The 12,784-nt window shown below is 35.8% G+C and overlaps 1 protein-coding gene across 7 annotated transcripts in view; it reads right to left on the bottom strand.

Moving 5' to 3' along the window:
• Positions 1 to 12,784, bottom strand: part of LOC150088559 (uncharacterized) — a 478,816-nt gene that overhangs the window by 152,548 nt on the left and 313,484 nt on the right. The window lies entirely within an intron of this gene.

Genomic DNA, 12,784 nt, shown 5'->3' with positions numbered 1-12,784 from the left:
ATCAGTGTTTCATTTAGCGCACACATATATATATGCTAAATGAAACCTTATTAGAAACGTAATAAGGAGACCTTCGTTCCTTTTTAATACATCATTACATAAATATTAATTAGCATTACAGATACTTAAAATTCATGGCAGAAGTATGCATCTGCAATTTGCAAATATCTTAAATGCAGATTTATGTCAGGGATGTATTTCTAAGAAAAGTAATGTATATAGAAACAATGTAAATAGGACTTTTTTAAAAATATAATTCAATAAATAAATAACGAGAGAATAAAATCTGAAGCAAATATTGCATATGAAGGAATGCAGAAATGACATTTCAATAAATTTTAAAAATAAAATAAAAATAAGTATGAGGGCTATTCAATAAAGAATGATGTAATTATTTTTCACAATACATCTTTATCAATCATTCATATTTTGATGATCCCCATTTGATGATATGCATGTAATCCAACATTTCTGCAAAACCATTCTTCAAAACCATGGTGGAAAAATGAATGTCAAACCATTTGTTGACATGGACTTGAGAATCATCTCCAATGTTTTTACAACTTCTTGTGATGACTGGAAATGTTTTCCATGCAGCTCCTTCTTTAACTTTGTAAATAAAAAAAAAAAAAAAAAAAGCAAAGCAGGGTGCAAGGAAATGGCTGTAGGGTGGATAAGGAAAACATCTGACATTAATGCTGCTTACCATCTTTAGCAACTATTCATTGCAGCTCCTGACAAACCTCCATGCAAATTTGCTGTTGCTTATGTGTGAGTAGTCTTGGAACCCATCATGCACAAACATGTGTCATATTCAATAGCCATTGAGAATATTGTGATTGCTTCCTACTGATACCCCAACATCTCTCTCAGTTGCCTTACTGTTATACTATCTTCTCTCAAAATTACACAAGCAGTGTTTATAGTTTCTATGGTGTGGGCAGTGGTTGCAACTCCAGGACTGCTGATTTTTATGATTAAATCATGTCCATCTTTAAACATGCTATGGAAGACATGCAATGTTGATTACTCAAGAAGTTGGCAGGGTAGATGATCTGATGTTAAGTGATCAACAAGTGACAGTTCGGTACATTGTCAGCATCTTGGGAATTTTATTTATCTGAACGTGCGCTAACACAGTATAGAAGAGCAGATCAAAAATGCACTAGAGTTGTCAAGCCCGGTGAAGATCTCCATAATTTTTAAGTAGATCTAGCCAATTTCTTGCAAGGTTTGTAACAATGGACATGGTCCATTACTTTTTTTTTTTTTTTTTTTCCCCAAAGAAAGCCAAATTGATTCCTTCTGCTAGAAAGGCATTGGTTTAGGTGATGGTATTGTTTTTTTTTTTTTGGGGAGAGGGATGCTGAGGGAGTGTTGTTAGTGACTGTGTGGGCTTTCTGATTACCTTCAGAAAGGCCACACAGTCAGGGATATATTATGTAGACCTTGTGAGACATTTGTGTGAAAACATCAAAGACATATACCAAGGAAAACACAATAAATGAATCCTGTTCCACCAGGACAATGTGCCTGTTCACAAGTCTGTAACTGTCGTGGCTGTACTGCATGAGATGGGCTTTAAAATCTTTGACCCACCCCCTCATATTCATTAGACCTGATACCATCAGACTTTCACCTATTTGCTACTTTGAAAAAAATCCAGCTGCATCCATTTTCACACCAATAATGACGTCACTGTTACAGCAGATGCATTCCTGCATCTGCTGCAACAGTGATGTCAAAAGAAAAATTTTTTGACTATGTTTAAAAGTAACATAGTACTAGACTGCTCGAATAAACCCTTCATACTCAGGTCACAAACTTTTCAAATGCCCTATGTATAAAGAAAAAAGGCATTAAAAGAATCTTTATAACACAACAAATCATCTGTTTATGAGGTCCGGAATAAGATAAAATGTACAATATTTGCTGGGCATTGACCATGAAGATGAACTTCAAAAGCGTCAACTGATTTTATTTTTCCGTATTTCTTCAATTTCATTAAGTTGGATGCAATGATCTTTTCTACTCTATTCTGGTTCTGCCTTCTTCAAGTTAACATGTGATTGCACACTTAATATTATTTTTGTTGCTTCTCCACTTTTGCTTGGTTTTTAAACTACCTCAATTCCATGTGCTTTTTCATTCTCATTATTATATTTCAAAATTCCTTCTTTTGATTTTTCTTCTTTCTTTCTTACATAATTCACTAAACCTTTAATTGATATTTTTGTAATGGCATGTAGCTTTTACCATCTCAAGTTTAAAAACTTCAGAAATTCCACTTCTTTTGCTTGCTGTTGTGCCTTATAGCTATGGCCTAAAGAGAGGGCATCTCAACGATTGAACTTTTACTTTACTTCTTTATGGGTACAATAGAATTCTGATTATCCAAAGTAACTGTGAACACGGGTATTTTCAGATAGTTTGTTGTTTCAGATAATTTGGACTATGAGATTAATTTTTTTGTAAAAAAAATCTGAATCTTCATATCTAAATTATAAAGAAACATCAAGAAATTAAGATAAATAGAATACATATTTTTTAAATTTTTATGCAGTGTTATTCTCAATCACTGCTGTCAAGGTTGCACTACCACACCATTCATATGCTGTTCTCTTTTGTGAATATTCAGTTACAGAGTACATTTTTATTAAAAAGACAGGACTTATTCAAGAGTAATTACTGTAATGTGCAGTTTCTCCTCTAACTAACTCAACTAGATCTACAATATATATATATATAATTACAATAGTAGTTGAAAAAAAAATGCACAATAAAAGCTATACAATATAACCCTAAGGTCAAATTAATAGAATGAGAGTGTATTAAGCATACAGAGGCCAAAAAAGAAGATAAAATCTGGGACTCTTTCCGACTTTTCCTTTCAAACATTTTCAAGTTTACCTTTTATTATTACTTATTACTTATTATATATAAACTAACAAAAGTAATTGGTTACTGTATTTTTTTTAAAATTGCACATATATTCAGTAACAGAATAAAAAGATAAATATAAATTTTGTAAACAACAAGTGTAAATCATCCTTTTTTTTTTTTAATCACATTCAGAATAGTAAAAATTGTTAACATCATAGTGCAAAGTATGTACAAACTGATAAACAGCCTGTATGCTGTTAGCATTCTCTTTAATTATACCAGTCACGACCTGCCGAGGAGGGTTATAACACCTCAGCAGAAAAGAATCTGTAAGATGGCTAAGTGTTATGGCAGAGCTGAGGAAAAACAACTAGCTCTTTATGATTTACAGACCAGCTTATAACATTTTTAATAGGTGGATTAATCTCATCTAACTTGTTGGTGGCCTGTCCATAATATGAGTCTTGCCATCAGGAATTTAGAGCATTCAGTATTATTTGCCTATAGTCTATATAGGGGACTGAGATGCCAAGTTTACCTGTGGGGGACTGCTGATTTAGTTGAAGTACAAATCATTTCCCATAACCCCAAAGTGGCTATGGATCCAGCAGAAACAGCTGTCAAATTGAAGTTCATAAAGAGAATGTATCATCTGCCAAACTCAAAACTGGACCAAGTAAATATCTGATAAAGCTTGTAATGGGACTAAAAGAATTCACATTTATAATATGCTGGCAGTACTGACACATTCTTATGTGATCTCAAGCTAACTCTATGGCAACTCTAGTGCACATGCTGCATTCATGGGAAACTAGTTAAAATATAGTGTAGCTGGAAAAACAGCAGCATATCACACAGATAATTATAAGAACTTTCAGCCACCTGTATAAAACAGTAAAAAGTCAGGGTGTTCAGGTCTGTATGCTGAACTGAGTTGCGGGTAGATGGAAGGCAGAGCATTAGACTTTCCCTGGTTCGTAGGGCAGAAATTACATGCTGATATGAACATTCCAATGTGGAAGGGATTGCTGTAATGATGATAGGGTAATGTTGTCTACAATAATATACAAATCTCCAAAAACCTGAAATCCATTACTACCAGTTCTTAGTAAAAACAAGAAGTTCCTAACACATTCGACAAAATGTTTTCACCAGTAAGAACTAGAAACCACTGCATCTGCTAGTAAAAACCCAAATCCAAAGTGTAATTCCTAGTAATTACTAGGAGTTTTATTACATTTTTATATTTTATTAGTATTTTACATTTTTAGTAAAAACTAATTGCTACCGTGTACTTTTAGCAAAAACTAGTTCCTTCAAAATTTCGGTTACCAGAAACCACAAGAACACTGCAGAATGTAATAGAGGGGAAGGTTAAACTTTAGAACAACTTTACCCATGGATATTTGCGACAGCAAATGATGGCCAGATCTAGCTCCACTCACTACTTCATGCTCGTCGGCTGGTAATCACCATGATTTTGCGTTAGAGTGAATGTCGTTCCACAAGTGAATAGATGGCAGGAATACAATAGACAGGCAGGGAAACCTCACCTTCATTTAAATAAAATAAAATAAATTTTCTGTTTATACTCTGGGACGACCAAACAGTCAGAGGAGTTTTACAAGATACAAAGAATACAAGAAACAGCACCATATTCAGCAGTCACGGGCTTGAACCCTGGTCACTCAAGGCACGTGTACTTATGCACCCCGCGCACCTGACCACTAGGCTACGGTGGCCGTAGTAGGAGTTTTCTTAAAAGATTTAATTTCCACTAGGTCAGGTTAATTTAAGTCATGAAATTCAGGATAGATTCAAGCAAAAACACTACGCATACTAAACATCATGGACACTGTTTTTTTTTCCGCTACAATCCAACCAAAATCAGTGGCATAAACTAAGCTAACTGTTTTTTTACTAGCTGAACATGAAAACCTATTAAATTACTGTTACCTGAAATTTTGAAGGAACTTGTTTTTATAAAAGTTACATGGTAAAAATTAGTTTTTACTAAAAATGTCAGTAAATACTAGGAGTTACCCTCCGAATTTGAGTTTTTATTAGCAGACGTAGTTGTTTTTAGTCCTTGGTGGTAAAAACTAGTTTTGCTGAATGCATTAGGAGCTTCTTGTTTTTACTAGTAAAAACTGATAGTAACAGATTTCAGGATTTTACTGTAATATATATATATATATATATATATATATATGAATGAAGAATGCTTTAAGAATTCTGGGTCTGGTAGTATTGGAATAGCATTTTATCTGGACCTCAATTCAGGCTGGGGATGACGATTATATTTATGGCAAAAACGTATGCAAGTGGTCTTTTGTGATGAGAGCAATTAATATCTCATTGCAATGGTATTCAATAACCCTCATATTGCATGACTAGGAAAATATGCTAAAGCCATCAATATAGAGGGTACTGTTTATAGTTGAAGGAAGTTGTTCCATAACAGAACTCATTTTGATCACAAGAAGCATAATACTTTAACAACACTAAACCTAGTGAAGCGCCCTCTTCTTAGCAAAAAGATGGAGAGAGGGTAAATCTCTCACAAAGCTGAAATGTTAGATAGGATAAAAAGTCTTTAATAAAATCAGAGGTGAAACTTCAAAATCTTCAAGCTGTCATTTGCTTTTTCCAAGTCAAAGACTGACACCGGGTGCACTCATTTTAGGAAGCACCTTAGGAAGATGTTTCCAGTCTAATTCAACGGTCCACAGCGGAACCGTTCCTTTGGATGACACACTGCATTCTGTAAAGGAGGCCACGTACTTTCAAAAACCATAAGACGTTAGACAATTTTCTCTGGTATTCTGTCATGCGCGCACGCACACAAATATTCAGAGTAATTTAATCATTTTTTTCTTTACAGTTCCCTTCTCTTTAATTGGCTATTCAATTCAGCCTATAATTATGCTCAATTCATTATATCACATAGGATATTCACATTCTTTCTTTCTCACGCCTATAACATCTCCAATTTCTGCTATCCTTCTCCTATTAGCTTTGGCATTTTGTGTAATTTACACATCCATCTTCGCACTTATTAACAGACTTATTAATTCTACCTCGCACGCACACACACACACATATATATACATATATATATATATATATATATATATATATCATAGCATGCTGAATCAAATTGATACAAAAACTGATTGCAAAATTCATTTATCCATCTATTATCAAAATTCATCTATTCATCTGTTATGTAACCACATACAGATTCTGTTTAAAGTGTTTTAGAGATGTGAAATACTAAATTTAAATAAAATATAATTATAATAATGCAAATTGCATAAAATAATAATAAGTGATAAAAGACTTAAGGGATATATACAGATCAGTTGTTGAACAATTTTTGCTCAAATTTTAGGTATAATATTTATTCAGCCATGAGAGGGAGGCTAAAATCAGAAAAGGTGCTGAAATATCAGCAAAATTTCATTTAAGAATGGTATCTATTTACATATTTGTTGAAGAAAAAACTGGTTTGTGTGGTTAATTTTCTATTTGTGGGGTGATTTATTACTGTAGTTGCAGTATATTGTGTTCTGTCTGTTGTGTTGGTTATGTTATTAACATTTTCTGGATAGATTATTAACATTTTGAATTCAAAGAATGCTGTGTGAGTTTGCAATTTTAATACAACTACTGGATATAGTTTATTCAGCAGTGGGTCACGCTAGAATCAGGAGGTGTAGCAATATTAACAAAATCTATTTTAGACTGGTATCTGTTCATCATTTATTGAAAAATTGAAGCTTGTTTGGTTAAAATGTCTACTTTTACTTGTTAAATTTGATACATAATTAGCATTTTATGGATGGATTACTTCAGTTTTGAATTCAGAACATTGTTTAATTATGATTTTAATACTGATCAGGATAGGCATTTTATTTTCTTTAAGTCATTTTTCAAAGTAGATAACATTAATCTTAGGCATGCTCTGACTTCCCAAAGAACTTAGTCATGCCTTGATAGGATTTTTATGAACCTGTATAAATAGTATTCAAATTTCTGCAATGTTCTAGTTTAAATCCAATCATATCCCCTTTGGTTTATACTTCTGAAAATATATTAATCCCACAAAGACGGACTATAATTTGAGGATTTCACATGGTTATCTGTATACTACCTACCTATCTATTCACTAAGTGGATGTGTTTTATGTAGTGAATTCCACATCTTGGGTTTGCGTGATAACAGCTCAATTGAAGTTTAAGGGATCTGAAGAATTATCTGCATTATGTAAGCACATACAGAGTCCGTTTAAATTATGTAACAAATTAAAGGTTAGATAACACGAGAATACTTTGTTAGGAGGCTCATTTAGAATGAGCCTCCTGATAAGATTTAAGTGAGTAGACTGCAATTACGAATTTTGTTCCTCAAAAATATGCCAATTATTCACTGAAAGTCTCGCCCTCCTGATTTAGATATCTGACTGTCCCATAACCTCAGATTTAGCATAAATAAAATACGTCGATTCTGAGTCGTATTTCATTTCTCCTTGAAAATTATCTTATTTTTCAAACAGTGAATGTAAGCAAGAAATATTCATAAAAATATTAATAGAGGACTAAATCAATCTGCTCTTTCACACCACAAAATTCCCACTTATTTTCTGAAGGCTGTTAGTTGTATATATCTTGATATTAGTTTCTTTGTATCAGAAGGTTCTTAATGAGGAATTTTGCTCGAGGACTAGTTAATTTATAGTCAGTGCAACTGCCAAAAGAGAGTATTAAACTTCAGACCAATTCAATTGGGAATCAGTTTTGAGAATTTTTGGGAAATTACTTTGCCTTCTATTTCCAAAAAAAAACTCAACACGCACGCACACGCACACACACACAGGACCTCCACTTCATGATTGGTTCACGGTACAATCAAACCACTTTACAATGGAATCTCCATAATAAAATACCATTCACTATACGATATGTAGTAAGCTCCAGTCATTGTGATCATGCTTGCAAACTGAATTTTAATTCCATTAAATAGTGATTCTAATAAGTGAAAACAGGAGGAATATTATCCACAGGCTATAAAAGTAATTATATAAAGCGCAATTACACTTTATTACCAATTAACGAAATTAAATGATACAGGAAAATAGGAAGAAAATTTTCTACCGGTTAGCAAAATAAAAATCAACTTGAGGTTACGTACATTGCTTAATTAATATGTACATACTAACTAATTGATATTTCTGTTCACTGATTTTTTTTTTTTTTTTTTGTTATAAAATTTAAAACAGTAAAATAGATAATTATCTTATCAATACATAACAAAGAAGACAGCATGCATAAATTGTTATTATTATTTGGTTTTTTTTAGGAGCATTAGCAACTAAGGCCATATTGCTCCGGGATATGCGGTAGTCATTGCTTGACCTCTTCACATCCTCCGTATTTGGTGGTGACGGGCTTGAACCCCGGTCTAATCAAGAAGTGTGTACTACGCACTGCTGCTCCTTCCCACCTGGCGCATAAATTGCAATTAATACGATAGACACAAGTGAGATACGGAGCAAAAAGCTAATGATGCTTAAAAAATAGGAATAAAAGAATATTCTGAAAATTTATTTATATATTTTATATGACTGAAGATTTCATGGAAGGGGAAACATTTCACCATAATAAAAGCGAGTTTACTACTAGCTTATGATAGATTGCACTAACAGAAAAGCCCAATAAACCAGAAACTGTAAATTGTTTTTATTGTTTTATGATATGACCTCGAGAAATGTGCTTTAAAAAAATATCACAAAGGCATTCAAAATTGATTCTTATAACCAAACATATGGTAACAATGAAATGTGTAGTGCATTTTAATGATTTGAATTGGTTTTTTTTGAAATTTGATTCTACAAAGCAGCCAATTCTACTAACCAGTGATCATGTTAACCAGGGCCTACTTATTTCACTTTACGATGGGCTTACAATTGCTTCTGATGAAACCCCATAGTCCTTCCTTTCAGCCAATAGCAGCATTTGTAAAGGTGTTGGCTGCATGATTTGTTTTTGCATCCTTTAGTTGAAGTGATTTTTTGTGTTGTGCTTATTTGACATAAATTTAGAGGGGAACAGGCATTCTGTGTGTTATCAGACACTCAGTCTAAAACACTGATAGATCCAATATCTTTCTATTTCAGAAGATTTAGGAGAAGTCCGGTTGGCCTGACTCCCTAAAATCCACTCATGCACACCTTCTCGATGGTAAGCCCTGTTATGTCGCTTAGGTGGCAATGAACGTGTAGAGTGGTTCTCTTCAAGATGCCTGGTCATCGTGAAGAGGAAAAGACCAAACCCTCCAGCACATGACAGCACAACGAAACAAATGGCCCTCAGTCCCCAGCGGCTTTCATTCCCCCCTCTTAGGGCAGCGAGAGGATCAGAGTGGAAGCAGAGGGTGCTAAGAATCACTGGGTACGATCAGGCTGCCATGCACGGAAACTGAATTTGGCCTGTTACAACGTAAGATCGCTCATCGGTGAAGACAGGATATTAGAGCTGGAAAAGGAATTAGAAAATGTGAATTGGAATATCATTGGTTTGGCTGAAACAAGAAGAAGAAATGAATCACATAAGTTTTTCAAGTGGAAATCTGCTGTACACCAATGGAAACAGTGAAAGGAGTGAAGTGGAGTTGGCTTTCTGGTCCATAAAGATATAAAAAACATTTTGGAATTCAAAATTACATCACCACAAGTGTCAAGACTACTACTACTCAGGATTTCTAAGAGGTATAAGCTAAAGATTATAATGATTTATGCACCAACATTGAGCCATGACGATGATGAAGAGGTTAAAGAAATGTACACTGAAATTGAGTCTTCTAGAGGGACTTCAATGATAACGTTGGAAAGAGACAAAACAGCGCAGAAAGGGGAACTATAGGAAATTTTGGAATTGGTGAAAGAAATGAAAGAGGTAGTAGTAGTAGTGGCATGTGATGCAAGAAAGCAAGTGTATGAACTTATGCAGCATCAGCCAAAAAAAAAAAAAAAAATCACACCATTCCCTCCAAATGCCTGTCCAGTTCCTCCTTAAATTTATTCAACCTATCAACTTCCACAACGACAGATGGAAGTTTGTTCCAGCAATTAACCACCCGCTGGCTAAAGGCTTGTTTGTTTGTTTGTTTGGTTTTATTGGCACATTAGCTACTAAGGCTATAATGCGCCAAACTAAGGTCATATATAAACAATTTCAATTTTTCACTGACCTAATTACTTAGGCCAGCATGTCAGTATAAAAAATAACAAAGGTATAAAATGTAGAAAAGATAAATCAATAAGGAAATAACAGTAACATGTAAATATTAAATACAAGTAAAAACCTTTATTGATTTAAAATAACTAAAAATAGCAGACACATGGTCATTGTCGGATAAAATCTGACTGAGTGTATAGGCTCAGTCAGATGATTAAAGACGCTAGAACGGATATTGCTAAAATCTGGACAGTCTATTAAAAGGTGTCTAATTGATAAAATTGTGCCACAAGACTCACACATAGGAGGGTCATCAGCCCTCAGCAGAAAAGAATGTGTCATATGACTGTGTCCTATGTGGGTCCGGGCAAGAACAACTTCCTCCTTACGATTCCTGCGCAGACTAGACTGCCACGGTTCAATTACAGGCTTTATACAATATAGTTTATTTCCAGTCTGTCTATTCCACGAGTCCTGCCATTGGGAGTGTATGTTTTGGTGTATTATTTGCCTGTAGTCTGTATAGGGGACTGACAGGCAGCGGTTATTATTGGGAATTGCTGATTTGGCTGCGGCGTCAGCCAAATCATTTCCCCTAATCCCAATGTGGCTGGGAATCCAGCAGAAGCGGATGTCATATTCGCGTTCATGGAGAACGTGAATCTTCTGCTGAATGCTAGACAGAACTGGATGAGGATTATACCTCACAGATATTAAAGCCTGTAACACACTGAGAGAGTCGGAATATAAAATGAATCGTTGGTATTGGCATTCACTAATGTGATCCAAGGCTAACTCTATAGCATGCAGCTCTGCAGTAAATATACTGCATTCAGAGGGAATCTGCTCCGATGTAGTGCTGTCTGTAAAGACAGCAGCAGATCCCACGTATGATTCCGACTTCGAACCGTCTGTGTAGACTGGCGCGAAGTCAGAATGTTCAGCTCGGTGTGCTGAATAAAGCTGCAGGTAGACTGAAGATGGACTGTCCGACTTTCCCCAATTTCTAAGGGACAAGTCACATGCCGGGACATGAGCATGCCAGGGTGGAAAGGGTTGCTTTGGTGTTTGGGCAACCTTGTCTACCTTGATATTAAGTTCTTTGAGTAGCTCTTGGAGACGAATACCAAAAGGACGATTGGCAGTCTTACGGGTGTTGTACAAATTTTCCCATCGTGGCTCAAAAACGAATGGCCACGTAGGATGGTCTGGCAGGGATTTTAGTTTTAAGGCGTACATTAGAGACAACTGCTTACGACGAAGCGATAACGGTGGTTCGTTTGCTTCGACGTATAAGCTCTGGACAGGAGATGTTCGAAATGCTCCAGTAGCGATACGTAGAGCCTGATGATGGACAGGGTCCAGCCATCGAAGGGCACTGTCTCTGGCTGAAGAATATACTTGGGACCCATAATCTAATTTGGATCGCACAAGTGCACGGTAGAGCCGTAGAAGGGTGCATCGGTCTGCACCCCAAGATAAAGAGGAGAGCGAGCGGAGCATATTAAGGCCTCTTGTGCACTTTGTGCGGAGTTGACGAATATGATCCAAAAAGGTCATTTTTTTATCGAATATGAGTCCCAAGAATTTTGTGTTTGCTGCTACTGGAATAGCATTTTGTCCGAGCCTTAATTCAGGTTCAGGATGAAGATTACATTTGCGACAAAAGTGTACGCAAACGGTCTTCTCCGGCGAGAACTTGAAGCCATTAGCAAGTGCCCAGGAATTCAGATTATCAATGGCTTTCTGCAGTTGTCTTTCAATAACCCTCATGTTGCACGACTGACAAAAAATGCTAAAGTCATCAACATAGAGGGCACTGTTTACAGTTGGAGGAAATTGTTCTGTGATGGAATTTATTTTGATGGCAAAAAGCGTGACACTTAATACTGATCCTTGTGGTACTCCCTCCTCTTGGCTAAAGGAGCGAGAGAGTGAGGATCCCACACGAACTTGGAACGATTGATTGGCTAAAAAGTTTTGAATAAAAAAGGGCAGATGCCCTCTTAGGCCTAGGCTATGTAAATCTTTTAAAATGCCAAATCTCCAAGTTGTGTCATACGCTTTCTCCATGTCAAAGAACACCGACACCAAGTGTTCGCGTTTTAGGAAAGCATCCCGGATGGATGCTTCCAATCTAATAAGATGGTCCAAAGTGGACCGGTTCCTTCGGAAGCCGCACTGGATGCTGGAGAGAAGGTCATTTGATTCTAAATACCATATTAAACGAGAATTGACCAATCTCTCCAGGATTTTGCACAGACAGCTAGTCAGAGCAATAGGACGATAATTGGTGGTGACTTTTGGATCCTTTCCTGGCTTAGGAAAGGCGATTGCCTTTCGCCAGGAGTCTGGAAACTGCCCTTCAGTAAAGATTCTGTTATACAGAAGGAGCAGACAATCCATAGATTTTGGTGAAAGATGTTTAATCATTTCATAATGGATGCCATCTGGTCCAACAGCACTTGCTTTGGAAAGAGTGAGGGCTCTTTTCAGTTCCTCTATACTGAATGCACCGTTGTAGGGATAGAGGCCCTTGGTCTTAAAATTAAGTGCTTGTTTTTCTAGTTTATGTTTCAGGACCAGGAACTCTGGGGAATACGAAGATGTTGCAGAGATGTTAGAGAATGTTTCCCCAAGAGCATTGGCTATTGCAGTTGGAT

Source organism: Mastigoproctus giganteus, chromosome 3, assembly GCF_048544385.1.
Source record: "Mastigoproctus giganteus isolate SK-2022 chromosome 3, ASM4854438v1, whole genome shotgun sequence".
In the NCBI taxonomy this organism is placed as follows: domain Eukaryota; kingdom Metazoa; phylum Arthropoda; class Arachnida; order Uropygi; family Thelyphonidae; genus Mastigoproctus; species Mastigoproctus giganteus.
This window is presented reverse-complemented; position numbering and strand designations above follow the sequence as displayed.